Here is a 10,856-nt window from a genome sequence, read left to right as displayed (position 1 = left end):
ATTTCAAGTTTAATTTTTGGTTGGGGCTTTTTAATTTGGTCTTTTTCTAGCCTTTTAAGTTGCAAGCCCAATTCGTTAATCTTCTCTTTCTCTATTTTCTTCAAATAAGCCTCTAAAGATATAAAATTTCCCCTTATTACTGCTTCAGCTGCATCCCACAGATTTTGGTATGATGTCTCATCATTGTCATTATCTTGGGTGAAATTATTAATTGCTTCTATAATTTGCTCTTTCACCCAGTCATTCTTTAAGATGAGATTATTCAGTTTCCAATTACTTTTTGGTCTATTTATCCCTAACTTTTTACTGAATGTAGCTTTTATTGCATTGTGGTCTGAGAAGAAGGCATTTATTATTTCTGCCTTCCTACATTTAATTTTGAGATCTTTATGTCCTAATATATGGTCAATTTTTGTATAGGATCCATGAACTGCTGAGAAGAAAGTATATTCCTTTCTATTGCCATTCAGTTTTCTCCAAAGGTCTATCATACCTAGTTTTTCTAATGTTCTATTTACTTTTTTAATTTCTTTCTTGTTTGTTTTGTGGTTTGATTTGTCTAAATCTGAGAGTTCAAAGTTGAGATCTCCCACTATTATAGTTTTACTGTCTATTTCTTCTTGCAACTCTCTTAACTTTTCCTTTAGAAAGTTAGATGCTATACCACTTGGTGCATATATGTTTAGTATCGATATGGCTTCATTATTTATGCTACCTTTCAGCAGGATATAGTTCCCTTCCTTATCTCTTTTATTTAGATCAACTTCTGCTTTTGTTTGATCTGAGATAAGGATAGCTACCCCTGCTTTTTTGGCTTTACCTGAAGCACAATAGATTCTGCTCCAACCTTTTACCTTTACTCTATATGTATCTCCCTGCTCTAAGTGTGTTTCCTGTAAACAACATATTATAGGGTTCTGATTTTTGATCCAGTGTGCTATCCGTCTCTGTTTGATGGGAGCGTTCATCCCATTCACATTTACAGTTAAAATTTCTAATTCTGTATTTCCTGCCATCATATTATCCCCAGATTATACTTTTTCCCTTGACCCCCCTGGACCCCTTCCCCAATATTTAATTTATAGACCCCCCTTGTGACGCACAGCCCTCCCTATTTTTTTTAGTATCCCTTTCCCCTCCCTCCACGTCCCTTCCCTTATTCTCCTTTTCCTTTTCCCTTTTCCTCTCCCCCCTTTTAATGAGGTGAGAGAGAATTCTCTGAAAAACAAATATGATAATTATTTACTCTTTGAACCTCTTCTGATGAGAGTAAGATTTACACAAGTATTCTCCCCCTCTCTAAATTCCCTCAGATATGGTGTATTTTCTATGCCTCTTCCTGGGATGTAGTTTACCTCTTTTTATCACTCCATCCCCTTTTTCTGATACTACCCCCTTCCCTTTACTACACCCCCTCCTTTTTTTTCTTTTATATCAGTAAAATCAAATTATCCATGCGTACTTTCTATATACCCACAACAGATATATAGTTCTCAAGTGTTCTGTTTACCTTTTTCTGTTTCTCTTCAGTCTTGTGGATGTAGATCAAATTTTTTGTTTAAGTCTGGTTTTTTTCTTAGAAACATATGGAATTCCTCTATTCCATTGAATGACCATCTTCTTCCATGGAAAAAGATGCTAAACTTAGCTGGGTAGTTTATTCTTGGTTGCAATCCTTGATCATTTGCCTTTTGGAATATCAGGTTCCAGGCCCTTCTATCTTTTAATGTGGAGGCAGCCAGATCTTGTGTGACACTTATTGTGGCACCTTGGTATTCAAATTGTTTTTTTCTAGCTGCTTGCAGGATTTTCTCCTTTGTGTAGTAATTCTGCAGCTTAGCCACAATATTCCATGGTGTTCTTTTTTTAGGGTCTATTTCAGGAGGAGTTCAATGAATTCTTTCAACATCTACTTTCCCCTCTGTTTCTGTTATCTCTGGACAGTTCTCTTTGATAATTTCCTGTAAAATAGAATCTAGGCTCTGTTTTTGGTCCTAGTTTTCAGGAAGTCCAATGATCCGCAGATTATCTCTCCTAGATCTATTTTCCAGGTATATAGATTTTCCCAGTAAGTATTTGACGTTATTCTCCAGCTTTTCATTTTTTTTTGTTTTTTTGTTTTTTTGTTTTGTTTGACTGATTCTTGGGTTCTCAATGAATCATTCATTTCTATTTGTTCCATCCTGACTTTTAAGGAGTTATTTTCTTCATTCACAGTTTTTAGTTCTTTTTGTAAATGCCCAATTTCATTTTTAAATGAGTTATTTTGCTCTATTGAATTTTTTTCCATTTCCCTAATTTTTTTTTTTTTTTGAGAATTATTTCCTTTTTCCAATTCAGAAATCCTATTTTCTTGGGACTTTTTTATGTTTTCCAATTCAGAAATCCTATTTTCTTGAGACTTTTTTATCTTCTCCAATTCAGAAATCCTACTTTCCTCTGATTTTTTTACCTTTTATAATTCACTAATTTTGTTTCCCTGCATCTCCTATGAATTCTTTATTTTTTCCAACTCCAATTTCATAGCTTCTCTTTCCTTTCCCCATTTTCCTTCAAACTCTCTTAACTTTTTAATAGTCTCTTCAAGGAGAGAGTTATGTGATGGGGATCAGGAATCGTTCCCCTTTAGGTTGTTATCTGCTGACTCTGTGCTGTTAACATCCTTGGGGTTGGATACCCGCTCTTTCTCTGTGTAGAAGAAATCTATGGTTTTTTTGGGCTTTTTGCTCAAACTTAAAAAATCTTTTGGGGTCTATCCCTGGGGTAGGAAATTATTTATTTACTTCTTTACCAGCTTCCTCCCAGACCAGATGGATGCAGCGGCTCCTGCGCCTGAGCTGAGAGAGTTCTGGGAGAGAGTTCCCCACCCCCTCCCTGGAAGTGCCTTAGAGGTGACTAGCACTGCTGTACTTTGAGGGCTCTGTGTTTTAGCGGCTTCCCTGAGGTTTGAGACTAAACTGTAAAGGTGACTCAAAGCCTAGCCTATGCGTCCCAGTGGGGCGTGGATGTCTGCAGCAGGTGATGTGAAAAGCCCCTGTGCTCAAACTGGAAGTGTCTGCCAGAAACCGCGGTCCCTAGTTCACAGGTTCTGCTTCTCTGGGACTTCTGTTCCACAGCCTCCAGCCAAGCCAGGCACTATGAGTTACCGCCCTGCCCACTCTTCAATCTCTTAACTACCCAGAGGTGAAAGCCTGGATTGCCTATGTTGGCCACACCCACAGTGCCAAGATCTGCTGAGTCACCCCCGGATCTGGGAAGATCCAATCTGGTTTTAAATTTTAAAGTGGCTTAGATTCCTCTTCTGAACTGCTGTTTTATAAGCAGAGAAGAGCTAACAGCCTGTGCCAGATTCTTTTATCTCAGTGGATTCTCTGATTCCAGAGCCCTCCCCAGCACGACCGGTGCAGTGTGCCACTACCCCACCATCTGAGCTGGCCTCTCTTCTTCCTCCCCTTGGAGCTGACCTTTCCTGTTGAAACTCCAGATTCTCTTCAGCTGGTAAGTTGTGCTTCCAGTCCTTGTGGATTGTATCAGTCCAGTGCTATTTCTGAGGCTGATTATATCTAGTTGGTTGTGAGGGAAGAAAGGAGCTTACACAGTGGCATGTATCTTCTCTGCCATATTGGCTCTACCCACCTTCTTATGTATGCTTAATGAGAACTGAAAACATAGCTCTTAGTCAATAGGATCCATGAAAGCATTATGGTTTCATGGAAAAGGAAAGCAGTCAGAGGACAAATCTGTTGTCACTTACTACTTAGGTAATTTTAAGCAAGATACTTTAACTTCTCACTACTTCAAGTTCTTCATATATTTAAGGGGAGGGTGAGCAAGATGACTTCTAAGGTACTTTATAAATCTGTGATGCTATTATCCTTTGACTAGGTAAAACAATGACTTCTCAGCTGTCTATTAAATATGCCACTGCCTACATCTATTTAATTCAGTTGAAAACATTGACTACAAAGGTGAAGGATGACAATCTCTTCCAGTGCAGAGTGAGATAATATATAAGATAAGATAAGCACATTGATAAAAATCTAAAAAAATGTACCTGAAAAATTTCAGGAGTGAAATGTTATATACAAGTAAGGATATAGTAACATCTGGAAGTAGTGACATCTCATCTGGCCCTTTAAGAGAGAAAATAATTTCAGCAAGTGGGGAATTGGAAGGAATATATTTCAGGGTATTTATTATGATCAGATCAAATTACACCAAGGTGGGAAAGAACAAGATGGAAGCAGTGACTTGATAATTGTAGTCTAGTTCAGCTGCACCTTAGGGTATATGAAAGGGAGTTGTGAAATCAGAAACATACCCAAAGTCATTTCCTTATGTTTCCTCAGAGGCTTTTTCTCAGTCAGCTGTATTAGTTCCAAAGAGAAAGTATAAAAAAAAGCAGATGGTTCTTTAACTACAAAATTTAAGGCAACTGCAAAATAGAGTAAGACCATGAAAATGAAATGAGTCAAGCAGGGGAATGATTTTGAGTAGTTTCTATTTGAATTTTGAGTCATATTATAAATTCTATACAATATTTCTTTTGCTCTTTATTGGGTATCAATTCCAGGGCATGTTTCATTGAAATATTTTTTTTTTAATTAGAAAACACATCTCAGAATGGAAGTTCTGTAGCCATCTTAAATTCAATATGCCTAAAACTGAAATTATCTTTTTTTCTTAAAATTTTGCCTACCTCCCAACTTCCCTTTTACCGTGAGTCACTCTGGTTTAAAACATAGGTGCCATTTTTGCCTCAACTTTTTTCTCACCACCTACAACCACTAATTTTTTTTTAATAGCTTTTTATTGACAAAACATATGCATGGGTAATTTTTCAACATTGACTCTTGCAAAAACTTCTGTTCCTACTTTTCCCCTTCTTCCCTCTACCCCCTCCCCTACATGGTAGTTCCATACATGTTAAATATGTTAAAATATATGTTAAATACTATACATAAACACACACACATATTTATACAGTTGTCTTGCTACACAGAAAAATTGGATTTAGAAAGAAGATAAAAATAACCTGGGAAGAAAAAATGCAAGCAAACAATGATAGAAAGAGTGTAAATACTATGTTCCATACTCATTTCCCAGTGTTCTTTCACTGAGTGTAGGTGGTTCTGTTCATTACTGATGAATTGAAACTGATTTGGATCCTATCATTGTTGAAAAACATTTCCATTAGAATCGATCCTCATATAATATTGTTGTTGAAGTGTATAATGATGTCCTTGTTCTGCTCATTTTGCTTAGTATCAGTTCAAATAAGTTTCCCTAAGCCTCTCTGTATTCATCCTGCTGGTCATTTCTTACAGAGCAATAATATTCCATAACATTCATATACCACAATTTATTCAGCCATTCTCCAATTGATGGGCATTCATTCAATTTCCAATTTCTAGCCACTACAAAAAGGGTTGCCATAAACATTTTTTGCATATACAGCTCCCTTTCCCTTCTTTAAAATCTGTTTGGGATATAAGCCTAATAGTATCACTGCTGTATCAAATGGTATGCACAGTTTGACAACTTTTTGTGTATAGCTCCAAATTGCTCTCCAGAATGGTTGGATCCATTCACAACTCCACCAACAATGTATCCCCTCTAACATTTGTCATTATCTTTTCATCTTAGCCAATCTGAGAGTTGTGTAGTAGTTTCTCAGAGTATAACCACTTATTTAACAAAGCCTTTATCTACCTTTTAGCATCTTTCCTATTTGTCCTCTTTTTTACTCTAACACTGTCACCAGTGGTTTTCCAGACTCTTATTATCTCACTACTGAACATTGAAATTCATCTCTTTCATCCCTATCTCTTGTCTTCCCTAGCTTTCTTTGTGTCTCAGTTAAATCTCAATATCCAAGAAATCTTTCCTAGTATTCCTTAATGTTAATAATGATTTTCTAAGGTTATCTCCATTTATCATTTATATATTTACTTTGTACAGAGTTGTTTGCATGATGTTTACTTGCAATAGAGTGGATGTTCATAGAGGGCAGAGACTATGTTATGCTTCTCATTGTAGGTAGATGGAACAGTGAATAGAATCCTGAATCTACAATCAGGAAAACTGGATTGTAAATTCACCTTGGACACTTACTAGCTATGTGACTCTAAGCAAACAGCATAACTGCTGTCTGCCCCAGTTTCCTCAACTATAAATGTAAGTAATAATAGTAATTATCTCCCAGTATTTCTTTGGAGAATAGACAGACAGACAGACAGACAGAAATGGCATTTGTTTAAAAAAAAAAAAAAAAGATTGTTTCATTTTTGCCCTTTTCCCAAGCACTTAATAATATTCTTATAAAGAGTAGGGGCTTAATGAAAGCTTGTAGACTAATTGAATTTGTACACACTAACAAATTAAGTCAGAAAGAAACAAGCATTTATTAAATACTTATTATACTTCAGGCACTGTACTAAATAGCAGAAATACAAATGCAAGCAAAAAGAAATATAGGCCCTGACTTTCTAAAAAGAGAAGATTGTAATGCAGGAGAAACTGAACAAGACAGAGATTAGGGAACAATTGAATAATTTATTAAATGGCAGAGATTTACTGGGACCAAATGGATCCATGGTTTGGTCCCTGGGCTGAAAGAGACTATAGTCTCAAAGAATCCAGCCCAGAATATCAGACACAAGATTCTTTTATAGGGTTACAAGACATAATGGGAGAGGTACTGGATAAAACTGACCTAATGGGGGGAGGCATCTAGGATGACTTAATAGGAGGTACTGGAGAGGCTCCTGATATTCTAATGATGTCTAAAATGGATAAAGACCTTTATCCCATTAAACATTAAGAGGGAATGAAAATAGCCTAAGGTTTAAGATATAAGACCTTTATCCTAATATTAAAAAGGAATGGTTATAACCTGAGGCAGGGTAACTGAATAGGACAATTAGGGAAACTGGGTCAGGACATTAAAAGGGAAGTGTGGCACAAGAAAATAAGGCACAATGGGGAGCTTAAGGGAGGACTGAATGATTTTCAAAAAGTAAGGTACAGAGATAGAAGAGTTAGGAAGACTGATAAATATTGACCCCTTCAAAAAATGGAGGTCCAGGAGAATTGGGAGATTTGGGAGAAATGGGAGAAATGGTAGGCAAGAGAAAGGGATATTCTAGAATGAGAAAATCACAGAGATAATTGGATATTGCAAAGTGAGAGGTTCCATGATGTAAAGGAAGTTCCAGGATTAGACAGCAGAAACATGGCTTTGAAGTAAAGACTGGAGTAGCTTTAGTAGAGGAATAAGCATTGGCTATTCTACATCCCTTCACAAAATGGGTTTAATTCTGAATATGTCATTCAATAGTTGTCTGGTTTCAGGCATACAAATAAAACTCTCTGAGCTTCATTGTAAATTGAGAGTTGTAATCTCTGCCCATTCATGGAGTCATTCTGAGAATACGCTGAGATAATATATGGGAAAATATCTATCCAAGTATAAAGTCTACATATTTCAAACTAATTTGAAGTAGGAAAAGTTGACTTCAGTCAAAGAATTTACCTTTGACTAAGGTAAATATGCCCTATTTAAGATGAAGTATTTGGAGAAATCATACTAAATTCCCAGGAGAGAGCAACCTCCTGTGAGATAACAAGTAATTTCCTGACCCCAATCTAAAATGTGTATGATCAGGAGAGAGAAGGTGAGCCCTTTTGTTCAGAAATATACCTCCCATGGAGTCCATTAATTATAGATTAATCTGGATGAATAAACTCTGCTTTTAAAATGCAAATAGCTACCTTACATTTTGTTAAATTATTCATGGATTCATGTGAATTTCTTTAATCCAATCATCTAAATTCCTGTGAGGGGGAAAAAAATCCAAAGAAATAGGAATTTCCATTGAGGGGGCTAGTGGTGAAGACAGAGAAATAATTTTGGAGCAAGTGGCAACCTATTTCCCTATGCTGGGAATGGCATGGTATAAGAAAATGGGACAATTCAAGATAGAATGTCAAGAAAGATAAATCCTGGTAGTTGGCAGTTTCACTTAAGTTTTTATGTTGACTTAGTGATTGAAAAGGAATGAAAATATTCATGGATGCAAAGTGCAAGTGCCATAGGTGACTGATACAAAGTTTATCACTAAAATTTGAATTGAAAATGTAGAGGGTATTTGGGAGATTATCATGGTTCAGGGTTTATATACATAGTTTCAGGGCCTATGAGGGGATTATATTTTTCAGTGTTATAAAAGGACTACAGTATAATGAACCCTTTTCAATTTGGCAACTTTACTATGGTGTGGTTTACAAAAGTGATTGTGTTTCAGGTTCAAAGCCACTGAGGTGGAACTTTTTGAATACAATAATGAAAATATATTTCTTGCTGCTTTATTTCATAAAGAACCTGTAATCTCCTTGGCAAGTGAATGCAACAAAGTAGTGAATGATGTATGGCATGGAAAATGAAACTGAGTTCTGTGTGATCACTGTTCACTACCTAGATACACAATATCAGCTCAATCAGAGACTACAGAAAAAGCCTCTGAGTATAAAAGATGGCTAAAAGCAATCTTCTTGATAGATAAAATGTAGCTGTTTGTGTGCATACAAATATGTTTCTGCATACAGAAGAGAATACTGACATCAAAATGGGAAATATTTTTCCCTTTTAGAATTTATACCTACTACTGTCACCAAAATTAGGAGAAAAGAAGGATGCAGAATCTTTTAATGTTACACAAAGCAGGACAGGTGAATAAATATTATTATTTTGGCCAGATGTGATTTTATTGAAATAAATACTGGGGAAGTAGTCTGAGATAGTGTGAAAAGCACCAGCTTCAGATTCAGGAATCAAATAAACATTTCAAAACAAAAATCATTTCATAACCTACAAGTTCATACAGAGTCCAAACAAAAGTGGCACAAAGCTTATAAAGCACAAGTGGCTTCACAACTCATGATTGTTTGATATACTTGGTTCACTTAGGCACAGAATAGTCATGTTTCCAGGCTCTTTGAAAAGTTGGGAATCCACCTCCTCCCAGTCCTTAGTTTTCCATGCAGATACTTCTATCATCTGATCAAAAGATTCCCTTAGGGGATTGATGAGAAGATGAAAAGTTCAGGGAAAGTCCAGTATTCTCCTGACTCTTCAAGGCTTTAAGAGTTTTCCTCTGGACAAAAGAAGGGTGGAGAGGGAAGACCCAAGACAGAAATCAAAGTTTCTCTTTCCCCATCTCACCCTGCCAAAGCAATTCCTTTTCATGAATGTTAGCTAAAATGTCATGCTTCCTCTAGTTTCTCAAAGGTGCATATTCATAACCAACATGATAATTTTTAGATGACTCCTGGCTTGTGGTTATATTTTTTTTGGACTCTTGGCAATATTTTTGAGGGTGCAACATCACTCTAATTCAAAAGACTTTTCAAACATAGTCAATAGTCTGTCATTGAAAAATTGAGGTGCAATCTCAGGTAAGATATCAAAGTTATAATTAAGTGGGATGATTTGTCCTAGTTAATGCATATCTCATTTGCTAGACAATATGGAAACAATAAAGACTATGAACAGAAAAAAAATAAATTTAAAGAAAAATACGAAGGATTGGAGAGAGTGAAACTAGAAGTGGAAGTAGGCAAGTGGTAAATATTTAGAAAGAAATTGCCATATCTCTGGCACAAAGTAACAAGGATCTAGACTGCAGTTGCTGGCAGGTATAGTAGAGTAGAAAGGGAGGATGTAAAACATTTGGTAATTGAGAAAAAATAGTTTAATTATGTGATTGTAGAAATGATGAATTAAAATGACTTGAAATTTATAAATATGCCTAACTAGATATCTAGGTTGTGATCTTAACAAAGGTGGGATTGGAGAAAGAAAATTAATAGTTTTTCTTTTTTTATTATTATTATAACTTTTTATTGACAGAACATATGCTTGGGGAATTTTTTACAACATTATAGCTTGCACTCACTTCTGTTCTGACTTTGCTTTTCCCTCTCTCCACCCTCTCCCCTAGATGGAAAGCAGTCTTATACATGTTAAATATGTCATAGTATATCCTAGATACAATATATATGTGAAGAACTGAACAGTTTTTTTGTTGCACAGGGAGAATTGGATTCAGAAGGTAAAAATAACTTGGGAAGAAAAATAAAAATACAAACAGTTTACACTCATATCCCAGTGTTACTTTTCTGGGTATAGCTGCTGATTCTGTCTGTCATTTATCAATTGGAACTGAATTAGATCTTCTCTTTGTTGAAGTTATCCACTTCCATCAGAATACATCCTCACACAGTAGCTCATTTCACTTAACATCAGTTCATGTAAATTTTTCCAAGTCTCTCTGTATTCATTCTTCTGGTAATTTCTTACAGAACAATAATATTCCATAACATTCATATGCCAAAATTTATCCAACCATTCTGCAATTGATGGGTATCCATTCATTTTCCAGTTTCTGGCCACCACAAAAAGGGCTGCCACAAACATTTTATCACATATTGGTCCTTTTCTCTTCTTTAGTATTTCTTTGGGATATAAGCCCAGTAATAAGACTACTGGATTCAAGGGTATGCACAGTTTGATAACTTTTGGGGCATAATTCCAGATTGCTCTCCAGAAAGGTTGGATTTGTTCACAACTCCAGCAGCAATGCATGGAGCGTCCCAGTTTTCCCACATCCTCTCCAACATTCATCATTATTTTTTCCTGTCTGTAGTGGTATCTCAGAGTTGTCTTAATTTGCACTTCTCTGATCAATAGTGATTTGGAACACTCTTTCATAAGAGTGGAAATAGTTTCAATTTCGTCATCTGAAAATTGTTCATATCCTTTGACCATTTATCAATTGGAGAATGGCTTGATTTCT

This window comes from Sminthopsis crassicaudata, chromosome 1 (assembly GCF_048593235.1).
Source record: "Sminthopsis crassicaudata isolate SCR6 chromosome 1, ASM4859323v1, whole genome shotgun sequence".
Lineage (NCBI taxonomy): Eukaryota > Metazoa > Chordata > Mammalia > Dasyuromorphia > Dasyuridae > Sminthopsis > Sminthopsis crassicaudata.
The sequence above is the reverse complement of the archived record's forward strand: the minus strand, read 5'-3'. Positions refer to the sequence as shown.